Source organism: Jaculus jaculus, chromosome 2, assembly GCF_020740685.1.
Source record: "Jaculus jaculus isolate mJacJac1 chromosome 2, mJacJac1.mat.Y.cur, whole genome shotgun sequence".
In the NCBI taxonomy this organism is placed as follows: domain Eukaryota; kingdom Metazoa; phylum Chordata; class Mammalia; order Rodentia; family Dipodidae; genus Jaculus; species Jaculus jaculus.
This window is the reverse complement of record NC_059103.1, coordinates 166,278,449-166,302,905: the sequence shown is the minus strand read 5'-3', so window position 1 is coordinate 166,302,905 and position 24,457 is coordinate 166,278,449.

The window sequence follows — 24,457 nt, the reverse complement described above, 5'->3', positions numbered from 1 at the left end:
GGAGAAAGTTGTCACTGACCAACAAAGGGAAGGCAAGCCTTCCCCTGCAACATGGCAATTGGCTACAATTAGTAGGCCCAAATGGAAACTTGTAGAGAAGAACTTGGCATACATTCTAGGAAAGCAGAAGTGTCTGGTGTTCATGTCTCGTATCTGATATCTATGTTGTGCTACATGTTGTCACTGATATTGTTCCCTGCATTATCATACCAGTTATTACCTACACGATTTCAATAATTATTTTTTCTTATATAACACCGCTTGCTCATAGCTATTCTGCTCTGTGGAATTAAGGTCAATATCACTGTGCATATTTGAGGCAAAGATGAAGGATGTAAAACAGCAGAAATGTGAGAAAAGCTGGTTCCTAGATAAGAAAGGAGACATCTAGTATGGTGGAGTCACAGTCAGAAGCTGCAGCTATGGGAGCCAAAGACAACCAAGCTAGGTAGAGAGAGCCTAGAGTACTGGAAAACTGGACTTCCTGTCATGGTACAGCTGGGAAAATACACTCTTAATTAGACATTCAAAGACAATGTGGCTGCTGGGCACTGAGATACTGAAGTCATTTGTCATATCATGAGAATGTACTACGCACAAGAGCAGACTGCAGGAGGCAGTCAATGAATATCTGAGAATGACCACATGTGTTCAAGTGAATGCTGTTTCCTATGCTCTTTTGTTCTCTCCCTGAATAACTCCTACTCATCCTTTAAAACATGCTCTGAATAACTCAGATATCCTGAGATCCCCAGGCTCATGAGTCACATCCTCCCCTGAAGTGCACAACAGGCCACACATGCCTCCAGTTGATTAAATCATGCTGTGCGCCTATTTTATGCCTGGTCCTTCCTTGAGCTGTGAGCTCCTCCAGCGGGATTGCTGTGCACTATTTCTTCATGCATTTTTAGGACCTACCATGAAGTAGTTGTTCAGTAAGTGTGGAAGAGAAAGAAAGAATAGAAGAAAAGAAGGCTCTCCCTTCCAGTCTTCTAGTGGGATTATTAATCAGCAGAAGTATTGTTTATCTCCTTTCCACTCCCTTTATGGAATTATTAATTCCTAAGGAATGCAGTCTGGCTCTCATATCTTTTATTCTATTCATCAGTGGTTCAGAAGAAGACTCTGAGTGTCTTTCCAAGGGCTTAATAGCTGTTACAAGTTCTTATCAAACTTATGAGTAGAAAACCTCCATTTGGGAGAGTCACATGAATACCATCCAGTGTTGTCATATGAACCAACAGAAGCCTTCCTGCAGAAGAGGCATAGTGTGACCTAGGATGACCGTTGCTGCATTCCACCCTTACTCATCTTGTGATTTCAAGTAAGATTCCTCATCTTTCCCTACATATTTCTTCAACTGATCAATTAAATAAGGACAATTCCTAGAACCTACCTTCACAGTGTTTCTGTGAGGCTCCAACCAATAGCCCCATATAAAATGAATAGCCTAATTTCTAGAAATTAGTAAATGTTTAATAAATACTAGCTACAATCACGATTTCAATCACACATGTGTATCTATAATTGTGCAAAGGCAGAAACATACACATGTGCCTCCCTCTGTGGGTGTGGACACTGGATTATTCTAAGAAAATTTCCAATTTAAATTTTTTTTAATATTTTATTTTTATTTATTTATTGGAGAGAGAGAGATACAGAAATAGGCAAGTAGAGAGAAAGAGAATTGGTGTGCCAGGGCCTCCAGCCACTGCAAACGAACTCCTGATGCATGCTCCCCCTTGTGCATCTGGCTAACGTGGGTCCTGGGGAGTCAAACCTGGGTCCTTTGGCTTTGCAGGCAAGCGCCTTAACTGCTAAGCCATCTCTCCAGCCCCAATTTAAATTTTTTTATTTATCGTTTTTAAATTTTTTTAATTAAATAGTTTTGTATTCAGTAAATACAGTCAGTTTAGTACCATTATTAGGTATTTATCTTTTTTTAAAAAAAAAAACATTTTTAATATATATATTTTTTTAATTTTTAATTTATTTATTTGAGAGCGACAGACACAGAGAGAAAGACAGGTAGAGGGAGAGAGAGAGAATGGGCGCGCCAGGGCTTCCAGCCTCTGCAAACGAACTCCAGACGCGTGCGCCCCCTTGTGCATCTGGCTAATGTGGGACCTGGGGAACCGAGCCTTGAACCGGGGTCCTTAGGCTTCACAGCCCAGCGCTTAACCGCTAAGCCATCTCTCCAGCCCTTTATCTTTTTATTAAATAGTTTTGTACTCAGTGAATACAGTCAAGTTGGTACCATTGTTAGCTTCCTTCATGTCCTACCCTCTCCCCATGGCCCTTCCTTGTTGAGGTACATGGGTCATGCATTGTTGACTAAGCCCACAGTTACGGGTAGGAGGAAATGTCTCTGCATATCATGACCCAATGTGTGGCTCTGACATTCTTTCTGTCCCCTCTTCCTCAAAATTTCCCTGAGCCATGTTGGATTCATTTTGGGTGTGCTTCAGTGATGAGGTGTTGGGATCCTCTGTGTCTCTGGATATTTGATTTGGTAGGAGTTGAATTTTTACCATACATAATCATCATCAACACAACTAAACACTCTAGTTTGAGATTGGCATATATTTTAGATTCAAACAGATAAATGGTAGAACTTTTATGTTTATTTGCATATTTACTTTGCTTGTATTGCATGTTATGTGCCATGTGGTGTATACGTGTGCATAAGCCCTTGTAGCATGTCATGGACTCACCTGTGGCAGGAGTGCTTGTGTATAGTAGGTACAACAGAACTTCAGGTGCCCCTTTCCATAATTTTGATGGAATTACTGATACCAGAGCTTGCTTTTACCAAGGCGACTCCCCAATCTCTGTTTCACCTTGCAGGACTGGGGATCAAGATTGTGACCACACTCAGCTGTTAACTGATGGTTCCAAGCCCACACCCATCCTCACACTTGTGCAGGGAGTACACTTAGCTGACCATGTATTCCTCTACCTTGTTTTTTTTTTTCCACTTTAAAACATATTAAAAAGGACATGACTCCATGGTTAAAGGTGCTTTCTTGGAAAACTTGCTAGCCTGAGTTCAATTCCTCCGATTGCATATAAAGCCAGGTGCACAAAGTGGCACATGCATCTGGAGTTCATTTGCAATAGCAAGAAGACCTAGTACACTCATGCTCTTCTCTCTCTCTCTCTAACTATATATGTAATATAAATTGATTAATTTAGAATATTAACAAACCACTCATTGAATGTTCTTGAAAAGCCTGAAACAAAACAATGTGGAACATTGGTAACTATCCTCGTGGAATTCCCAGCCTACACACAGCATGCTTATGCTCACATTGAACTAAAAGATGTGTCAAGGCTAAAAGAACTGGTCTTACTTTGAATTACCCCAAATTAAAATTTTATTAAAATTGCATTTTAAATTAATGTTTGCAAACATGGTAAATGAAAGAAGAATAAGACAAGTAACATTGTGGTCTCTGCAGATCCCTAGGTTGGTGAATCCTTTGTTTTCTACACTATGAATAGCTCTGTACTTAATAAAATTTACTAGAGTAACAACAGTGATAAAAATCAGCAATGGACCATTTTGTCCCACCAGAGCAATGGAAAGACTGATCCTGACTTCCAGAGGAAAACTCATAAATGACTCACTGAGCTCAAATATGCAGACCCTGATGGTCCCCACACAGTATAAGGACAGGTCAAAAGAAAGCTCAGGAAAGATGCACCCTGTTAACTCCTCCTTCTACTGCACAAACCTGCCCTGGTTAACTCAGAACACACTTGAGGATGAATTTGGGAGCAATGATAGTAGCTTTTTGTACAATGATAGTAGATCATTTTACAAATGCAGATTTGATTCTTAAAAAATCTAGTCCTTGCAACAGTCCTAAAAGACAATTGCTATTATTCTCTCAATTTTACACATCAGAAAATTGAAGCATAGAAAAATTAATAACCTGTCAAGGTCCTGCAAGAAGAAAAGGGTGGAGCCCAGCTAAGAAGTAGGCTGGTGGAATATATAGGATTAATCCTAGAAGTACTGCTCCTCTTCCTCCCTCCCTGGTAACTGTTACCTCCCCAGGGAAGCAATTCATTTAAGCCTGCTACCAATTAAATCCTGACCAAGGACATAAAAACCTCAGTCTTCTCCTAATCTGCACTCCCCTGCCAGTCTGAATGACCTGCACTGAACATGGTATAGGAGCCCACTTTCTATATGTTGTACAGTTGTTTCTTTTCTTTTTGGTGTGTGTGCATGTTTATATGTATGTGAGTATGTGTGTGTGTGTGCAGATATGTATGTGCATGTGTGCATGTGTGCATGTACACGTGGAGGTCAAAGGACAACCTTGAATGTCATTCCCCAGACACTGAGCAACTTTTTTGAAACAGGGTCTGTCATTGGCCTAGAGCTTACAAATAGGGTAGACAGGCTATCCAGAAAACCCCAGGGACTCATCTATCTCTACCTCTCCAGCACAGGAGTTACAAGCACATGCCTCCACCTTTTTGTGTGATGTGGGTTCTGGAGGCTGGACTCAGGTGTTTATGGTGTGTGCCAAGTACTTTACCAACTGAACTATCACCATATCCCTAACATTTTTTGTCCTTAATATAAGACTTCTCTGATTACAAAATAACATTTTCCATAAAAATGTCAAAAAGGAAAAACATTTGATAGTTCTATAACCAAATGATAAAATGATATATATATTATATATCATATTATATATATAAATACACATAGACAGATATATTGATAAAAAATAACAGGTAGATAGGTAATAGGTAGATAATAGAGAAAGGTGATAATAGATAGATGATCGACATAATAGAGAGATGATGGATGGCTGATGATGAATATAGAGTGATGGCTCAAACAACCTATACACTGCAAAGCTAGGAAGATTGCTCAGGGGTTAAATGTGTTTGCTTGCATAGCGTGCTGTTTCCCCATCCACCTATGTAAAGCTGGACCCCAAAGGTGCTTCAAGACTCTAGCATGCTATTTGCAATGGCAAGAAGCCCTGGCATATCTATACATGCCATATATACATGCAAGTAAATACATAATTTAAAAATGACCAAAATACTGCAATCATTAAAAGTATTCATTAGATTAATAGCTGTTGCTGCAGTTACATTCATGTTGATGGAACAAAACACATGACCAAAAGAAGCTGATGGGAGAAAAGGGTTTATTTTACCTTACATTCTTAAAGAGAAGCTTCATGATGGCAGGACAAAATGACAGAGCAGAAGATGGACATCACTTCTTACCACAGAAGGGGATAAACAGCAGCAAGAGAGTGAGTTGAGCTAAACTGGCAAGCTAAGGGCTAACGAGCCTCAACGTCCTGTCTCCAGGGAAACACCTCTGCCAATAAGGTTCTACTTCCAAACTGCCACCAGCTTGGGGCCAATTAGAAGCATATGAATTTATGAAGTACATCTGATTAGACCACTACATTTTACCTTTGGCACCCACAGACTCACAATGATCTCATGATGTAAAATGCATTCAGTCTACTCTTAAAATCCCCCCTAGTCTTTACCAGTTACAACACTATTCATAATCCAAAATCTTTTAACTGGAGCCTATAAAATCAAAACATGTTTTACATACACATAATAGCACAAAGTAAATATTCCCACTGAAAAAAGAAAGTATTGCAAGGAAAGATTGAACCAGTGCAATATGTAAATCTAGCAGGGCAAACATCAAATCCTGTATTTCCATGGTTGTAATCTGAGATCCATGACTACGTAATCTGTGCTCCAAATTCTGGCCCTCTATCTAGGCTACTCACAGTTTGCAGTAAACTCCATCCATAACCAGTGGCTCTCCTTGGAAGCCATCCTATACTCTTGGAGCTCCACTGTGACCCATGATTCATCCATGCCAACTGTCTCCACATAAGGACTATACCAACTCTGTCTCACCCAGTGGTCATCTCCAAAACCAAAACCAACAATAACAAAAAAATTGTTACAAACCAATGACCCTATACTTCCAAAATCAGTACTGGGCGGCTACCAAATTTAATTAAGGGGTTCATAAAGCTGACTTGAACATCAAGAAAACACCTTCAGTATTCTTCCTTCAGGCTCCATACTTTAAAAGGGATCAGCATTCTTCCTACAGTCCCAATGCAGAGCAGCTGGCTGAATCCTCAATGGTAGTAGTCTCTCAAACAATTACAGCAGAACTAGGCTCTAGTCCCCAGCATGAAACTTTCATTTCTGTCTGTGCCATCATCTTCTGCTCATATTAGTGTACAACTTCTACATTCATATTTATTCAAATTCTCTAGCATGGGAGGAGCATAACCAGCCTATCACACAAACCACCTCTAGCCCAGATAGGACAGAGCTCCTCATAATACAAGCCTCATAGTCCAGAGTTATTTCTGCACTGAGGTGTTTCAACTCTCACCAGAATGGTCTATCACATCAAATTCTGCTTAAAGCACTGCAAGGCATCTCTTATTCCAAAGTTTCAAATCATTCCATATCTCTCCTACAAATCAGTCCCAAAATATCAAAAGCCAAATTGTCAGGTTTCTAGAAGCAATGACATCACTCTTCTGGTGCCAATTTTTTGTTGTTACCTCCTTGTGGATACAATAAAATGCTTGACCAAAACCAGATAATAGGATAAAAGGATTTATTTTGTCTTAGAGTAATGAGGGGAAGCTTTGTGATGACAGGGGAAAGCATGGCATGCGCAGAGGGTAGACATCACTTCTTGCTGCAGCAAATGGAAAATAGCAGCAAGAGGGTGAGCTGAGCTAACACTGGCAAGCTGGGGACTAATGAGCCCCAAGCTCCACCTTTGTGCCACTTTTGGGGTCTGAAAGTCACATGGTCCACTACACATCTCCTTAGCAAAGTTCCACCTCTCAAATTGCCACCAGCTGGGGACCAAGTACTTAGAATACACAAAATTGTGGGTAATATCTTACTCAAACTACCACACTTATGTGTGAATAATTCAGATGATGTGGATTTGAGTCTTAAGTATATTGAGACATATTACAGCAATATGTACTATTTTAATAGAGAAAACCAATATATGCTTAGAATTATCTTAGAAACTCTGCTACTCCACAGAGGTACTTATGCTCCTTGTCTGTGAGGATGCATGCAGCTCATTAGGAAAATCCTTACAAGCCTAATGGAGCAGGACATAGGGGAAAAATACTACCTACAGATACCCTAAAAATATGCCACATCAATTACTTCATTTTCAGTTTATGATGGAATCCAAACTTGGCATTAGCCTCACCTTTAAATCAGTTGTCGATTGCTCCCCAAGTTCATGTGGCTTATTCATAACAATGTCATTATGTATGTCAGAGTTCAGTGAAATAAACAGGTCACACTACTGAATCTTGCAGACCTGAATTTTTGTGGTATCAATATCCTTTCTGCAGCACACACATACACAATGTATATAAAATAGCTTTTACTTCCTACTTGCTAGGTATGAAAGGCACAATATTATCAATATAGTGCGTCACATTATATCTTCTGGATTATTAAGAAAAGTTTTCTGTAGACTGTACTAAAACAAAATGCAATATATTCTTAAGAGGTAAGACGCTAAAGGTATATTGCTATCCCTGATAGCTGAAAACAGACTGCTTTCAATGGTCTTTATTAAACATGTATGGGGAAAAAGACATTAAGCATGTAGCTATTCACAAATTATCAAGAATGTATTAATTTGCCGTAGAAATAAAATGACACATGGAGCATCAGTTGCCACCTGAGTATGTGAACAGCAGCAATAGCGTGGGAGGCTTATGAACAACACAAAGCCTGAATGCCTGGAACTGGATGTGACAGACTTCACACTTGAGGAGGGCAGTCAGGGTCCAAAGTTGAAAGCTAGGAAACTGGATTCAATAGAGATAGAAAGTGAAGAGTGTGGTAATGCTTGATACTGGAAAAGTATGATTAGCACCAGAAATTTCAGGAACATGATGCAGTACTTATGAAATCTGAACAGTATTTTAAGGCCTGGAAGCATTCATAACCTAGTCTTCAGCACCAGAGCTAAAAATCCTACCATGTTGGATCAATTTAAAAGCATTAAGGATGGGAACTCTGCCCTTGCTCTGTCTAATAAACATTTAGGTTTGAAGTTTTTTTTTTTTTTTAAGGTAGTTAAAGACTCTCTCTTACTCTGAGGACTAGTGTGCCTATGTTTCTAGGACATGACCCATGTAGGATCTTTGTTGACTACCTTGAGTGTTCAGTAAGGACCCTCTTCTGGCAGTGCTGTATGCCTCCCAATGCTTTGTGAATGTTGGGAACCATTCAGTTTACAGGTGTCAGGTATTTTGAGCTCCTCACTACAAATACATAGCTTAATATTTACCCACAAGCTGAACTCAAGAGAAATCTGATAGATATTTCTTGGTACACACCATGATCTCTGGCACAATACACTAGGACATACCACTATTTGATGTTCTTGAGGTCTGATTTTTTTCCCTCCCTTTTCTTGGTGTGCTGTTTTAGATCTTCCATGCTATATGGAGTCAGGATGGATCTTCAGTCATAAATCTGATTGATCACAGGGCTCATGTCTTTAGTTTCCTCTCCTTCTGGGTCATATCCCTGTGTTTCTTGCTGAACAATGTCTGAAGACTGGTATATATCTATGAACACACACACACACACACACACACACACACGTCAAGTTTTTACTTATTTTCAGAGTCAGCAAAAGTCAAATCCTGGTTACAATATCACATATAGAAAAGCAATATATATATATGGATTTCACTCAAAAATTCTAATTATGGGCTGGAGAGATGGCTTAGCAGTTAAGCGCTTGGCTGTGAAGCCTAAGGACCCCGGTTCGAGGCTCGGTTCCCCAGGTCCCACGTTAGCCAGATGCACAAGAGGGCGCAAGCTTCTGGAGTTCATTTGCAGAGGCTGGAAGCCCTGGCGCCCCCATTCTCTCTCTCTCCCTCTATCTGTCTTTCTCTCTGTGTCTGTTGCTCTCAAATAAATAAATTAAAAAAAATCTAATTAGTTTGAAGTTTTATTTTAAAGCTGCCCTGTTTATCTCACTGTTCATTGTAGTCAGAACACCACTAGGGTATAAGTTGTTAAAACGTCTTGTAGGAAACATCAGGTTCACATGGCCAGAGTAGGTGGAGGAGGCTGGTTAAAAAGTTTTATCAAGCTTCATCCCTTCAGGATGGGGAATTGTCGATGATTCCAGGAAGGAGAATGCCCTCCTACTTCTTCAATATAACCAAATGAAAACCATTCTATTTATCATCTTTGTGTTTGCCTAATCTTTCCTTCTTCTTTCTTCTTCCCATAGTGGCTAAGAAAAAGAGGCTCAAAGCAAAATCAGACCAGAAGTTTTCATTAACTTCACAGTAGACTCACTTGGTGTTATGGGTTAAATGGTGTTTCCCTATAAGATGCCAAATTCTCATCCAATAAACACCTGGAACTACCAGGAACTAAAAGAGTGGCATGCCACAGAAAATCCATAGTAACTATCGCAAAGAACCAACCCTGGTGATCTTGGACTTCTAGCGTTCAGAACTGTGAGACAATAACTATCTATTGTTTAAGCCTTCCAGCCTGTAGTACCTTATTTTCATAGCCCAAGGAAATTGATATACACAGTAAGCTTTTAAAACATACACGTTACCTCCAAGTCCCAAGGATTCCGATTTAGTTATCTCTGTAAAACCTGAAGAGTAATTATTTTTAAAGTCTCACCAGGTGATGTGCACAAAGGTTTGAAAAACACTATTCAGGGGGGTGGGGTTGGTATAAAATCTGTCTACAGTCTTATTTTATTCTTCTCCAACAGACACTCTATGATAGTTTCCATTTCTTCAGGATTGCCAAGTTTGGAAAGTTATGAGAACCTTGATTATGGCTTCTTCTGGGGTTTCTTATGTAATAAAGCCATCAAGAATTCACCATTTCTAGACTCCAAGAATTAAGATGTGAAGTGTAGTCACATTACAGCTGCAACAATCACTCTATTAGCTTTATGTTACTCAAACTTTGTTTCATAGTTTCATGTGGCCAGCAGACGACTGCCAGATCATTCGCCTCTGTTTCCACTTGAGTGCTGTGTGTACTCTTGATGTCTGCTGGCTCACACCAACAGAGGCCCTGGCTCTTCAACAACTGTTATTTTTGGGAAGCTCTCCTTGACCCTGAGGTCCTGTTTGTGTCTAGGATTCCCAGTCCTTTTCCATTATATCCCTTAACCCTACGCACCTGTGTGGGAACAGAGCTCGACATTAACCTTCACTAGCCTGGGCAATTGAGATTCCACACCTCATCATGTGTGAATATCGCTTCTAGGAACTAGCCTTGCCAAGGTTAAAAGGCTAGTATGAGTCATTATCATTTTTCTTTGATTAATAGCTAACCATGGAGACTGATCATACTAAGATACTTGGAGTAGCATTTCCTGTTGTAAAGATGTCCCAGAAGACGTTGCGAGGTAAAAGAAATGGCAGGCCAAGTAGCTAGTCAAATATTGGGTTCATTAGGAAACATTTTGGAACAGTTAACTGCCTGTGTGAGTGTGTGCTTATTTTTAATCAGTGGGATATTCCAGAAAGCAATTAAACATGTGTCTCCAAAGAGAATAAAAAGGTTTTCTTTCTTGCATATGTGTGTGGCATGTTTACATGTATGTGGGTATTATATGGGTGTGTGTGTGTGCAGGTGTGAGTGCTATGTGTGTGGATGCACATGTGGAGATTGATGTTGTCTTTCTCAATTGCCTCCATTTTATTCTCTGGGACAGAATCTCTTGCTGAACCTACAGCTCACCTATTTGGATTGACTAGCTATCTAGCTTGCCCCAGAGTTTCCCTGTGTCTGCCTCTGCAGTTGTGGAATTAAAAGCATGCACTACCACACCTGGATATTTTGTAGGTACTAGGTACGCACACTCAGATTCAAACTGTACTCACTGAACCATTGCCCCAGCCCCAAGAGAAAAAAAATGGTTTAAATGTGGCACAAAAGCAGTCTATACAACAGCTCCCCCCATGCCCTCCTTACTGCTGTCCAGACTTCACTAGTCCTCCTAACACCCTTTCTTTTTTTTGGTTTTCCGAGGTAGGGTCTCACTGTAGCTCAGACTGACCTGAAATTCACTATGCAGTCTCAGGGTGGCCTCAAAAGCCACCATGCCCGGCTCTAACACCCTTCTTAAACTTCAGTTATCTTTTGTTGTTATCCCTTTCTATTTCAACTGATGAAGAACAAGCATTCAATTCAACTTTATATAGACTTGCTGAGCACCTACTGCATGTACCAAATATTTTCTAGTGTTAGATACATATTATATCTACTTTAATTCTCAATGAAACAAATGATAAATAATATATAATATACTAAGTGGCTACAGTGAGTAGGATGAAAAATACATTTCAATAGAAAATAATAGAAATAATGGCAAACTGCTACTGTATTTAGGATTAAGCAGAGAGGGATTCTCAGATATGATAATAAATCAACAGAGATTGGGAAAAGGAATCATGTGTGCATGTGGAAAAAGAATATTCTAGACAGAAGACTCAATAATTAAAAAGGCCCTTTCAAAATTTTTTTATTTATTTGCAAACACAGAGAGAGAGACAGAAAGAGAAAGGGGCAAAGGGAGAATGTATGCACCAGGGCCACTAGCCACTACAAAGAATTCCAGATGCATGTGCTACCTTGTACATCTGACTTTATGTGGGTGCTGGGGAATTGAACCTGGGTAGTTAGGCTTTGCAGGCAAGCACATTAACTGCTAAGCCTTCTCTCTAGCCTGGAAAGGCTTTTTTCAACCCATTAGGAGCAGACACACAGAATTTGCTTATTCATTTTTGTTTCCTTAGTCCCAACACCAAGTAATTGAACATAGTGAACATTTGTCATTTATTCATTCACTTCGTGAAGTTGGAAAAATAAAAAATAATAATCTTCAATAAATAAGTAATGCATGAAACTGTTAGATGTACTGCTAGAAGTATGACTATCTACTGTGTAAGTCCTGATTGATCAATACCCAGTCCAGACCAAGTTTTAAATATCTGATGATCAGCCTGAAAACTAGTTATAGTATACTGACACTAATTATCTTGGTTCTTGGTCCCAGACCTCAGATTTGTTTTTTTGTTTTTTTTGTTTTTAGAAGTAGGATCTCATCCTAGCCTAGGCAGACCCAACTTCCAGCCAGATGAGGGAAGGTACTTGAAGTGGATATCGCAGTGCCTAGCAGAACTGCCACAGCTAACGCTACATGGAACGAAGATGGTCCATTCATGCAGGTCTGCCTCAGACTACATATGCTTCAGAAAAATAAGTGATCAGTGTGGCTTTCAGGCATGAACTTTGGTATGATTTGCTTTACAGCAGTATGTAACCAAAAGGACTTCTAGAAACATAAATGGCCGCTGAAACTATTTCTGTGTCTGGGGTCATTACTGAGAAAGATTGAAGATCATACTAATGTGCCAGAAAAAGGCCATAAGTTGATAGCTGTTATGAATTTTTCTAGATTGACATAATTATAGACGATCAGGAAACTAGCTTGAAGAGAACATAAGAAAAAATAATGAATCATCGAAATGGTTTAAATGTTATCAGGCCAGTTACAAATTTAGTTAACCTAACTGAACTCTGAATATATGATTATTTTGTGATATATTTATATCTTTTGGAGGTACTAAATCTGATTAATTTGGAGTAATTTATGTTTAAAGCAAAAATGCTAGGCTATTTTGTTAGCACCTAATCCTAAGTATGAATGTTTAGAAGCTAAGAAAACATCTTAAAATTTTACAGACTTTGTATCAGGAATGCTAACATAATAAGCATAATGTGATGAACAGCATACATGTATGCATGGCTCTGCTCCAAAAGTTAAAAAAAAAAAAAACCTCCCTGCATGAGAAAGTGGTAATGTTGTGGTTGATTGATTAATTAACTGTAAACTTAGTGAACCTACAGCTCCTATCCATTCTGTGTTCCTTGAACCCTAAAGAATACGAAGTCCAAATGTGAAAATAAAGATTTTTACTCTCTGCCATTTGAAACTTCATCTATGTTTCTCTCCTTTTTCTCAGATAGGTAAAGAATAGCCTTCATGGTACATTTTTCTCTCAATGATTTTTGTATGTTTGTGGACTTTTTTGGTTTTGAGGATCAAACTTAGGGCCTCATTCTTGCCCGGCAATTGCTCTAGGACGGAGCCATAGCTCAACCCTCTGAATTGTTCTTTTTCACAAAAGAAGAGATAAGTCCATGAAGGCAAAGCTTCAGGTCCATTATGACTAAACAGGACTTGGATGAATCTTTTCCAATGACTTTTTCACTCCTCTTAAAAAAGGGGTAAATGGAGGGCTAGTAGTAAATAAAGACTCAACTTCCAAGATAATCACCCTCCTCTGATGTTGCAAATTACAATAGTTGATATAATAAAACAAGATAGCATTAAGCATCTCACAATTTGTTACCTGAATTCTCACTAAACATTGCACAAGTTATTATACAGTCAGCTTTAATATTTCTTCCTCTCTTATCAGTGGATTAAAGTAAGTATTGCAATCATCTATGTGTTTTATAGAAAGTTTTTAAATATGGGTCACTATGAACAAGAAAATAAAGCAATAAATATATATTGAGCAATCTATAATATACTTTTGTCTTTTTATGCATATTACATGTAGGCATATGCATATGGGAGTCCAACTCGGGTCTTCAAGGTTAAGCAACGAGCGTTATTATCCACTGAGCCATCACCCCAGTCCCTTTAATCCCTACCTTTCTATACTAACCAGCATTTACTTTCTCCATTTTCTGATGTAGTTTTTTATTTGTTGTGTCAAAATGCCCTTTAGGAGTGATGAATGAGATCAGGTCCTGCCCAGAACAATGTGCTACATCTGGTTGCTCTAATCTAGCACATCACCCCATCCAACTATGTTTTATGACATTAATTCATAGAACTGTTTTCCCACCGCTGAAGGCTTAAAGGATTCAAGCAAAGCGTATTTGTCTTGAACACATCATAGGCGATGTATTACATCACAACAGACACACTCTCTCTGGTTGCCTAATAAGAATGTTAACTTTTTAAAGTGGAGGGGTGTGGTGAATCACAAGATGATTTTACACTAAGGAAAAAAATATATATAACATCAATTCAAAGGAAATCAGTGGAATATTTAAAAAAAAAATAGTGTCCTAAGACAGAATAGAATGGTTGGAGCATTAACAATTCAGAGGGTCACAAAAAAAAGATCTTAGATTTTTCCTTTGTCTGTGTTCTCAGCAACATTCAGCCATCAAACAGAAGAAACTTTTTGGATTTATCACTGGAAGCAAAGCTCCCCAAAGACTAAATAAACATAACAAGAGTGAGGGAGACAATGGCTATCCAAGCCTGTCTACACAATCTATAAAGAGGGGCCATTGATTTTAATAATTTTATATGAGAGTGAAGGATCTGGTTTGAATATAAAATGCTTGCCATGTAAACCTGGACAGCTTGACCTCAGAGACAGGACTCAGAGGGAAGTTTCCTCTTTTATATTCATGCATTTTCTCTGTCAGGTAAAAATCACATGTTCTGAGATACCAGATGAGTTCAGAGGTGAGAAAAGATGGTTCTATAATCTTTTCTCCAGCTTGAAAGCCACAGTAAGCTGTGGCTTCAGCAGATTCCCTAGACAGTCAGGGTCAGAACTTAGTGTGCACAGGAAACCGGCCCCATGTGGCCAGAGCTGAGCCAGAATATGGTCTCCACCCAGTCGGTTCCCTTGCTTGCTAACATGGGTTAATGGGAACAGATCCAGGAAGACAAGATGAAAGAATTTTGCTGTTTGATCTTAAAGGAAAAAATAAGGTAATAGTTTGAAGGAGGTGCAGCAAAAAGATAAGATAGCTGGAGGAAGAGTACAGCAAGCCCCATACAGCTGCATGGCCAAGCAACCATTTATAATGTCTCCATGATTCATGTGCCAGAGACACCCACCTCCCACCATGGAGGAGAGGGGTGGGTTAACAGTCCAGGAGACCCAGAGATAGATGCCTCGCATCAGAAGTGTGGAATAGGCGGCTGTCTGCTCCAGATTGAAAAAAGTAAATGAAAATTGCAACAGCAAAACTTTTCCTTTCTTAGAAGTTTTGTGCCCAAGTATCACTCATCTTTATTTCCTGCTGACTTTTTCAGTCTGCTCAGAATGCTGTGGCTGGCCCCAAACCACTATTTATCTTTCATGAAAAGAGGAAACAGATTCCTGTCCTGACAAGGTTCATGGTGTGTGGACACAAACCCAAGGACTCCAAAGACACCAGGGAGCATTTTAAAGAACCCACACGGGCTGGATGTTGTCCTAAGTTACATGCCACTCTTACTCCTTAAAAAGTCACACCTACAATCACGTCATAATCAATAAGTCCTTAGGAAGCTCATAGGTCACTCATGCACTGTCTGGATAGTATTGCATGGGTCTGAGAAACAATATTTGAAAATTACGGGTTCTTCATAAAAGAAATTGTAAATTGGTTTTAGTGTAATAAAATATTCTTCAAAATGGAATGTATAATTGGCCCAGCACTTTCCCACTGTATCTTTTCCTCACACAAGCAGCTAGGCTGCTCTGGGCTCGTGGACTCATGGGAAAGATTCAACAAGTAAGAAAGTGAAAGGGTTCTTTCTGGCTCTGCAAAGCCCTTAGCTCATGAACAAATGCAAAGGTCTCTAGCATTAGATAAAATGTTTGAGAAAACTATCATGAGAGAGAGGATAGAACCTTTTTTGCCTATTAGACAGAGGTTCCCTAAATGAAACAAAGCAGTAAAAAATGAAATACAGGAGAAGGTAAGGAGAACAGAGTGAGTGGGGCTCTTTCACAGCATGATGGGTACTTAGAAAGGACCCTTGAAGAGGACTTGTTTGAGCAATCAGGAGTCACACCTACGTTTTTCTAGCCTTTATAATGAGCACCAAATATACTCTAGCATCCAAGTTGGCTGACCCTGCAGAGGACTGAATTTTGTATCTAGCATGTCTCCGGCAATTGTCAAACAAGGGATGGCATACCTTGAAGAAGTGACTCCCCTATCGTGTCCTAAGACACATGAAAATCTTGAAAAGCCACAAAAGTAAAGACAATGAAGGAAAAAAATATTTCCAGGACCCAATCAGCTACTGATCAGAGCCAGCTCAATATCTGCCTCTGAGTAGGGACAATAAAGAATACAACATCTGTGGCTCATCACATTAGGAGTTCATGAATCTGGTGTGACGTGAGTCACACTGTGGGCCTGGTGGCATCCATAGCCTTTCTTTTTCATTCCTTTAGCATTATTTAGGAAAGGCATTAGAGCACTAGAAGAGTAATACAATGATAGGAGTCAATCCATTCTAATTGTGAGGATTCTTGCTGGTATGATGAGAATGGAAAAAAAAAAGTTATAGAGCCCAATGAACAAATTAGAATGTGTAATCCTGGGATAGATGTGCAAGCAAAACAGTGAGTCAAATGAAGTTCGCCAAGTCTGCCAGGCTGCTAAGCCCAGTGGTATGGTGGCCTAAGAAGAAAAACGTGGACATCTTGAGATGATGAAATATTGACTAGGACACATAACATGGCTTGAGTTTTCATAACTGTTTATGGCACAGACATTAACCGGAGGGTGCATTGTTTAGTTAGGACCACTATGACAAATGACCAGAAGCTTGGGAGTGCCAAGTAACATAAATTAGTTTCTCATAGTTCTGGAGGGTAGAAGTCCAAACCAATGTGTTGGCAGGACCATACTCTCCATGAAGTTTGTAAAAGAAACTCCCCTTGAGCCTTCCAAACCTTGAGCAGCTTTAGACAGTCTTGGTCATTCCTTATTTTGTAGCTGAATTACTCCCTTGTTTGCTTCTTCCCTTACTTAGCCTTCTTATCTGCGTGTTTCTCTCTGTGTCCTCTTCTCTTGTTAAAGAACACCAGCCAATGGATCTAGAGCCCATACTAAACAAGTATGACCGCATCATAACCAATTTCATCTGTATAGACTCATTTCTAAATGAAGTAACATTCTCAAGTTATAGACATGAATGGAAAGGGCCATGACACTATTCAACTTATAAGCAGACACCAGCTATACAGGTAGAGCATTTCTGAGGGGTTCTCTTCTGTGTCAGGCTTATATTTATTTTATTTTTTGCTTTGCAGACAAGTGCCTTAACTGTTAAACCATCTCCCCAGCCCTTGTTAATTTTTTTAAATATGTTAATTGGGCTGGATAGATGGCTTAGCACTTAATATGCTTGCCTATAAATCTAAAGGACACAGGTTTGATTACCCAGTACCCACATAAAGCCAGGTGTACAAGGTGGTACATGCGTCTGGAGTTTGTTTGCAGGCTAAAGGCGGTCATGTGCCCGCTCTCTCCCTGTCTATCTACCCCTTTTACAGCTCTCTCTCTCTCATAAAAAAGATTTTAAAATATTTATATTTATTTATTTATAAGCAGAGAGAGAGGCGAGGCCTCTATCCACTGCAAATGAATTCCAGGTTCATGTGCCACCCCATGCATTTGGCCTTACATGTGTACTGAGGAATCAAACCTGGATCATTAGTCTTGGTAGACAAGTACCTTAACTGCTAAGCCATCTTTCCATCCCTGTTAGAAATGTTTTCATTTATCAATTTATTTTCTTTTATTCTTTGTTTGATTTTTCAAGGTAAAATTTCACTCTAGCCCAAGCTGACCTGGAATTCACTATGTAGTCTCAGGTGGCCTCAATTCTCCTACCTCTGCTTCCCAAGTGCTGGGATTTCAGGCTTACTTTTAATTTGTTGTATTGTGGTAAGGTATGGAGGCTCTTTAGGTAGGTGGTGACCAGTAGGTATGTGGAATGATATCTAAAGGGATGAGGTATAAGATTTTAGTCAGTTGTAATGAAAATGTTTAACACTTAAATAACTTTCAAAATCATATGTGAATGTCAACAAAAGATATTGTTTTGATGACTTTTGGAGTCCCACAAATTCTGAAAGGTGATGAGTGAAAAAATGGATTTTCCCATGTTCTAAAATTTTGAGTGAAGGTGAATTCATAAGTCACAAACTAATTAATATGAAAAATAACTTTCAAGACAATATTCCCTTCAGGCTGTATGGTGTGGTAATTGATGATTGCTTTTAGTGAGATTGACAACAAAGAATCAGGAGCAAAAAGAGAATTAAAAAGATGTGAAAAATATTCAGTTCGGCCATAAAAGGAGAAGGAATTCCTTTAGGGCCATGGGCAAAGGAGCCATAAACAGATTAGCAACATTACAAAGAAGTGAAGCAGCCTGTACTGGCTTAGTGGGCAACAGGAAAGGTGCTTTAGTAGCCTTTTTAGAAATTGATGAGTCTCCCATCCACCCAAGGCTCCAGAGTACAAAATCCACTCAACTGAAGAAGTTAACTTGGAAACATTAGGGCTTCCTAGGTGCTATTCGGGAAAATAGCCACTTAAAGAACGGTTGCCATGGGTTCAGTTACCAGGGTACTCAGAAGCTACTGCAGTTCTGTTCCCAAGGGGCCCAGCTACTGCTTGAGGTGGTGGGGAAACCTGGTGATTTTGCAGATGCACAGAATGCAAGAGTTAAGTGTGATGGAGGCTTCTACCATAGTTTTGAGAAAATCATGGGCAGAATCTTTTGCACGTAGTTACTAAGAGGGCTATGTGTTCAACTGTGAGGGCAAAGACTAAGTCAAAATGACTCCAAGGTGATGGAGGTGCCAGGGACATAGGACATCTGCTAAGAAAAACTATAGGCATAGAGTGAAGCCAGCCCAAGAGAAAGGCCACGTGGGCCACAAGTGGCAAAGCAACAGAAATGGGGCTACCCACACCTGCTGGAGCTTGCATTGTGACAGTGTGTACTAGTTGTCAGACATGGCCTACAGGAATTAATGTTTGTTTTGCTGGATTTTAGTCTTGGTTTGGCCCAATCTTTCCTTGCGATTGCTATCTCAGATGGGGATGTTGACTCTACATCATTACAGATTAGAAAATTACAATTCTGTTTTTGGGCTCACAAAGTTAAAGAGATTTACCTTGATTTTCAGGAGAAGGCTTTGGACTTAGACTTTTGAACAATGTAGTAACTGTAACACTTTGATGATTCTTGAAGTTGAACTAAATGCATCTTGCATTATGACATAGCCATAAGCCACTAGGGAAACGAGTTTATATTACAGTTTGAACTCTTTCCACCAAGGTTCCCAGCTAGTGGTGCTGTTTTATTTGGGGGTGGGGTAGGTAATGAACCTTTAGGAGGTGAGTACTAGGTGGGAGAAGTAGGTCACTATAGATGAGTCTTTGAAGGTTATGTGGTGCCCCTAGTTCCTGTCATTCTGTGTTTCCTGTCTGCCATAATATGAAACCCTCTACCACATGTTCCTTCTGCCATTATGTGAACTAAGATAGTCTACTATGCTTTTCTCTTACCCTCTGGTGGACTGAAACCCTCTAAAGCCATGAGCTGAAGTATATCCCTCCAGGCTGGAGAAGTAGCTCAGTTGCTAAAATGCTTACCTTGTAAACAGGAGGACCTGAGTTCAATTCCCAGTACCCATGTAAAATTTCAGGATATTCTGGGGTGTGCTTATAACCAACATTGGGGGTTTGGAGTCACAAGGTTACCTTGAGCTCATTGGCAATTCAGTCTAGCCTGAGGTTCAAGCAAAATGACCTCAGGATTTCCTTCTGACCTGTACATATTTGTATACACATGTGCCTGTGAACCCACAAACATGGACAAGTTCAAGTCTCCAACTCTCAGATATCATTTGTACATACACAATTAAATGAAAATTATACTTTCCTTATTATTTTCACAGTATTATGATTAGGAAAGGGCATGTGCTTTAGACAAAATAAGGTTTTCCCTCTTGTCTCCATTTCAGACGTTTCCATTTACAATTCTGTGGCCTTGAACAAATCATTTTATGTCTCTAAGTTGCAATTTATTGTTATTTCAAATGAATAGACTTGCTGACTATAAATTTTTCAATCATTTCCTTTGTGTTTTTGTTATAGCACAGCTGCAGAATTTGAACACTGAGCTAAAGCACTTGCATTACACAGAGTAGGCAGCAGGTGTTCAGCTCCCAAACAGGAAAATAGCAAATATCCAAGAAATATATTCAATAACTGCCAGGCATATTAATGCATGTCATTAATCCCAGCACTCAGGAGGTTGAGGTAGGAGAATTGCTGTGAGCTCAAGACCGGCCTGAGACTACATAGTGAATCCCAGGTCAGTCTGGACTAGAGTGAGACCCTACCTCAAAAAAGAAAAATTCACTAACTGAGGATAAACTTGAATGGGCAGGTGCCAGAGCAAAGAGATGAGAAACTTACTGAATTCCACTTCTATCCTCTAATAGGCTATAAGCTATTGAGGTAATAACATGGAGTAAAGAAAGCTTCTCATTGTAGCATCTCTACATACTTGGAGGGTCCCCTAATCGCAGCAAATCAAGCTGCAAAAGTTTGATGTACGCTGAAGTATTGTGGATGTCTGGGAAAGGTTTCATGTTGACATCCTGGCCTTGGGCCAGTTGAGAGAGAGAGAGAGAGAGAGAGAGATGAAGTTGGCATTGACATTGCCTTTTGGCAGCCAGGAGCAGCTCTCCAGCTGAGGGAGTGGGCTCTAGGCAGACCAGAGAGGAAGGAAAAGGCAGAGTGCAAAGGTAGATCCCTGGGAGCTGTGAACAAAGGTGTCAAGACAGAGAGCCAGGTTTATCACTCTCACCTGAAAATGAATTGCAGAAACACAGCCACGGAACACGAAAGGCACTCTCTCAGCTGCATCTGTTTAACAAAACTTTCCTTCTGTTTCATAGATGAGAATGAAAATAGCCCCAGGAAATAAAAGTCTGGACAAAGAAGATGGGTTTGTATCTGTCCTTATGACTCTCAATTGTTTTCCCTGTAATCAATTTTGCATGGCCTCTTCATGCTCTAGCAAATGGATTTCTATATAAAAACACAAAACCAAGAATGTAGTCCAGTAAATGTGAGAGGCTGTTTGGTATCTCATCACCACAATCTCCTTCTGTTACTTTGTGTGCACAACTGTGAAGAATCTACTGAAACATTTGTGGAAGTTATGACCATGAAAAATAAAGAAGATGGCTCAATGGATAAAATGCTTGCTGCACGAGGTGAAGACTGAAGTGTGAATCCCTGGGGCAAGCTGGTTAGCTAGACTAGAAGAATTGACAAGTTCTGGGTTCAAGTGAGAGCCTCTACCTCAGTAAGCTAAACAAACAGTGACTGAGGAAGGCACTTGATTTCAACCTCTGGCCTCTACATGCACATACTTGTGCACCTTGATACATGCCAACCTACATACATGAACACACACCATACATACATACACATGCAGAAAGCAAAGTGAAGAATAAATGGATGAAAGGAAAACTCAAGTTTATTCTCAAGTCACTAAGTACAGTGGGATTAAAATAGCACTTTCATCACTAAGGAACTATGGAGAGTAGCGAATATTTGTAGTAAATGCCATAATGGATCAGTTTTCAGCTATAGAGAAACTCAACATAGACCAGCTGACTTGATGCTGGATGAGCTGCCCTTGTCCATTCACAAAGTTGGGGTCGTTGTGAACTGGCCAATTCCCAAGGTCAGTGAAATATCTCTGGAAAATATTCAACAAACATATACAGTGTCGATGATGGGAACTGAAAGCCAACACAAAATAGATAAAAGGCCTGCCCCCAGAACTCAAGAGAAATTACAGTTCTGAGAGGTGATTTTTGCTTTCCCAAAGGAATTCGCATGCATTTTTCCTTGTGGACTTATATAGAAATCAGGTAACTAATTGTTTTGCTCTAACTAGAAGAAATATTTACATTCACTTTTGATAAACACTGAATCTTGTGGCCTGAAAATCTGTTTTAATTTCTTGACCTTACCCCTCCCTCTCATATCAATTTCTTAGCCAACCCATAATTTTCCCAACTCTGTTTCAATCTGTGTCTGTTAAGGTCATGTTCTCATTGCTGGACCAGAACACCTGACCAGAATCAGCTTATGGAAGGAAAGTGTTTATTTTAGCTCAAGTTTCAAGGGGAAGTTTCATCATGACAAGGAGAGCGTAGCAGAGCATCACATCTTGTTACAGCCACAGGGGAAGGAAGTAATCTGAGTGGTCTAGCTCTGAACACCCAGTGGACTGGACTAACAAACCTCAAAGTCTGCCTCTAGCAAGGACTCACATCCCAAAGGCTTCACAACTTTCTCAAATTGCCACCAGCTGGGGACCAAGCAGTGAAGTGTTATAGTAGATATTCATGATAAGGGGTGTAGATGAGAAAGATTCCAATTTGAGATTAGATCCAGGAATGTTCTGTAGAAGAGAGAACCTATAGAGTAAGGGGTAGCAAACTCATTTATTTAAAGGCAAGCAGATAAAATAAGCAGGTAGGGAAAAGAGTGGTGTGGATGGGAGAGTCCATGGATACTCTCAGGATTATGGTCACACTCCAGCTATAACTTTGAAGCACATTGCATATAGATAACACAATAGAATTCAGCCTGTAAAACATCATTTAAATCATCCATACATTATAACACCCTTCCAAAATGATATAAATATGCATATCTGTGCTAATGTGGCAAGTTGTTTGGCATTCATATGCTAGATGGCAGAGCTAGGAGAATTCACAGACAATTCTATAGTCTTCTCTGAAGAACCAAGAAAGTTGAGACTATGGAAGTTTAAGGGCTCTCTTGTATATCACTTTCCCCAAAGTAAAGTTAAGATTGAACTTCTCATGCACAAAATAACTTAGACCTCCTTAAATCAGTCATATCACCTACCATTAGTAGATGGCAGTGAAAGTTCAGCAGCTAGCCAAAATTCACATGCTGGTGAACCAGAAACATACGAAGTCAGCATTGGACAATTTTTAATTAAAATTAATGCAAAAATACAGCAAAGCAAATAAAGTGTCGTCCCCCCCCCCCCAAATACTGCTGACCTGCAATAATGCCCTGGGATAAGCTGAACCAATACCAGACATGTATGCAAAGTTCCAACTTGGCAGTGTGGTTAGGGGCTGAACTGTTTCTAAATATCAAATTGAACATCAAAGCTTGGCCTCCAGTTTCTCCTGTGTTTCACTCTCTGAAGTTTCAGATCAGACTATTTCAATCTACCAAGGCATTTGAGAAACAGAATCTTCCTGATGGCATTTCAAATCTAACATTTTACTCAAATGCACACTGTACAATTCAGTCAATTGTTTACCAGAAACCAGGTAGAAGGGCCAGCAAAGCTGGCTCAGCTAAGGAGGCTACCGAGAAAGTGCAAGTTTATAGATTTTTAAAAACAACCTAAAATAAGCTGCGGCTGGATTTCAAGGGATTAATTGAACTACACAGTGAAACAATCTGATAATTCCACCTTGAGTAAGAAAAGCAACAGAAGAATCAGAATGTTCCAGTGATAAACTAAAGTCATTTTGTGCCAGAAAGAATGACCCAGTAAAACTGTAAGAATCTAATCAGGATGAACATTTGCATGTTAAAGGGCTTACATCTATCATTCCCTTAGGTAAAATTAACATTTTCTGTCTTTCAAAGAAAGTATTGGGTCACAAGTAGAATAACAGTCCCTCCTTCCCTGACTTACCCCTAACTCTTACCCCAATGCTATTATCATGAACATAGAGTACTGTACAATGAGAAGGAAAAGCAAAAAAAAAAAAAAAAGTTGTGAAAATTCATTTCCAAGGGGAAAAAATTTGCCAGGATCTGGTCATTGAACTTCTTGACTATTATTCTCCCACTACAGTTGTTTGGTCTGCTTTTAGAAAATGCAGAAGCCAGAAAGGCTTTCTCAAGTTGGAGCTCTTGTGACTAGAGTCAGATTTGTGTGGAATGAGGAGAAGCAATTTGAAATTTCTAAATCATCTGTGAATAAAACGCACACTGGCCTGTAGAGCATACTATCCCAAATTCATAAAAACTCATTTGTGGTGCTGGTGGAGGAGGAGAGGGAACATCTGTTGAGGAAACATCTGTGGCTCATGCAGATTGGTTCAGAAGTGGGATCCCTTTGGAACAGGTTGATCTCATCAGCAGTATGCTCATTTTTCAGAAGAAATGTTGACTAAAGTTTCAGACTTCTGCCACTTTACAATCCATGGCTTCAGGGAGAGAAGGAACCAGTAGAAAGGACACAAATAGAACAACCTACATAACTTCAAACAGGAGGACAGGACAGGCTCCAAAAGAACAAAGTAAGCTGTGGCTTGGCTGCCACTTCCCCTTTCCCACTTCCTTGCTTAGGGAAGCCACTTAAGAGGGAAATGGAATTCTTTAGTGACAAAAGGGAGAAAGGGCTAACTATAAATATTTCCTGAAAGACTGACAGACTAGCTGTGGTAAGTGAAGT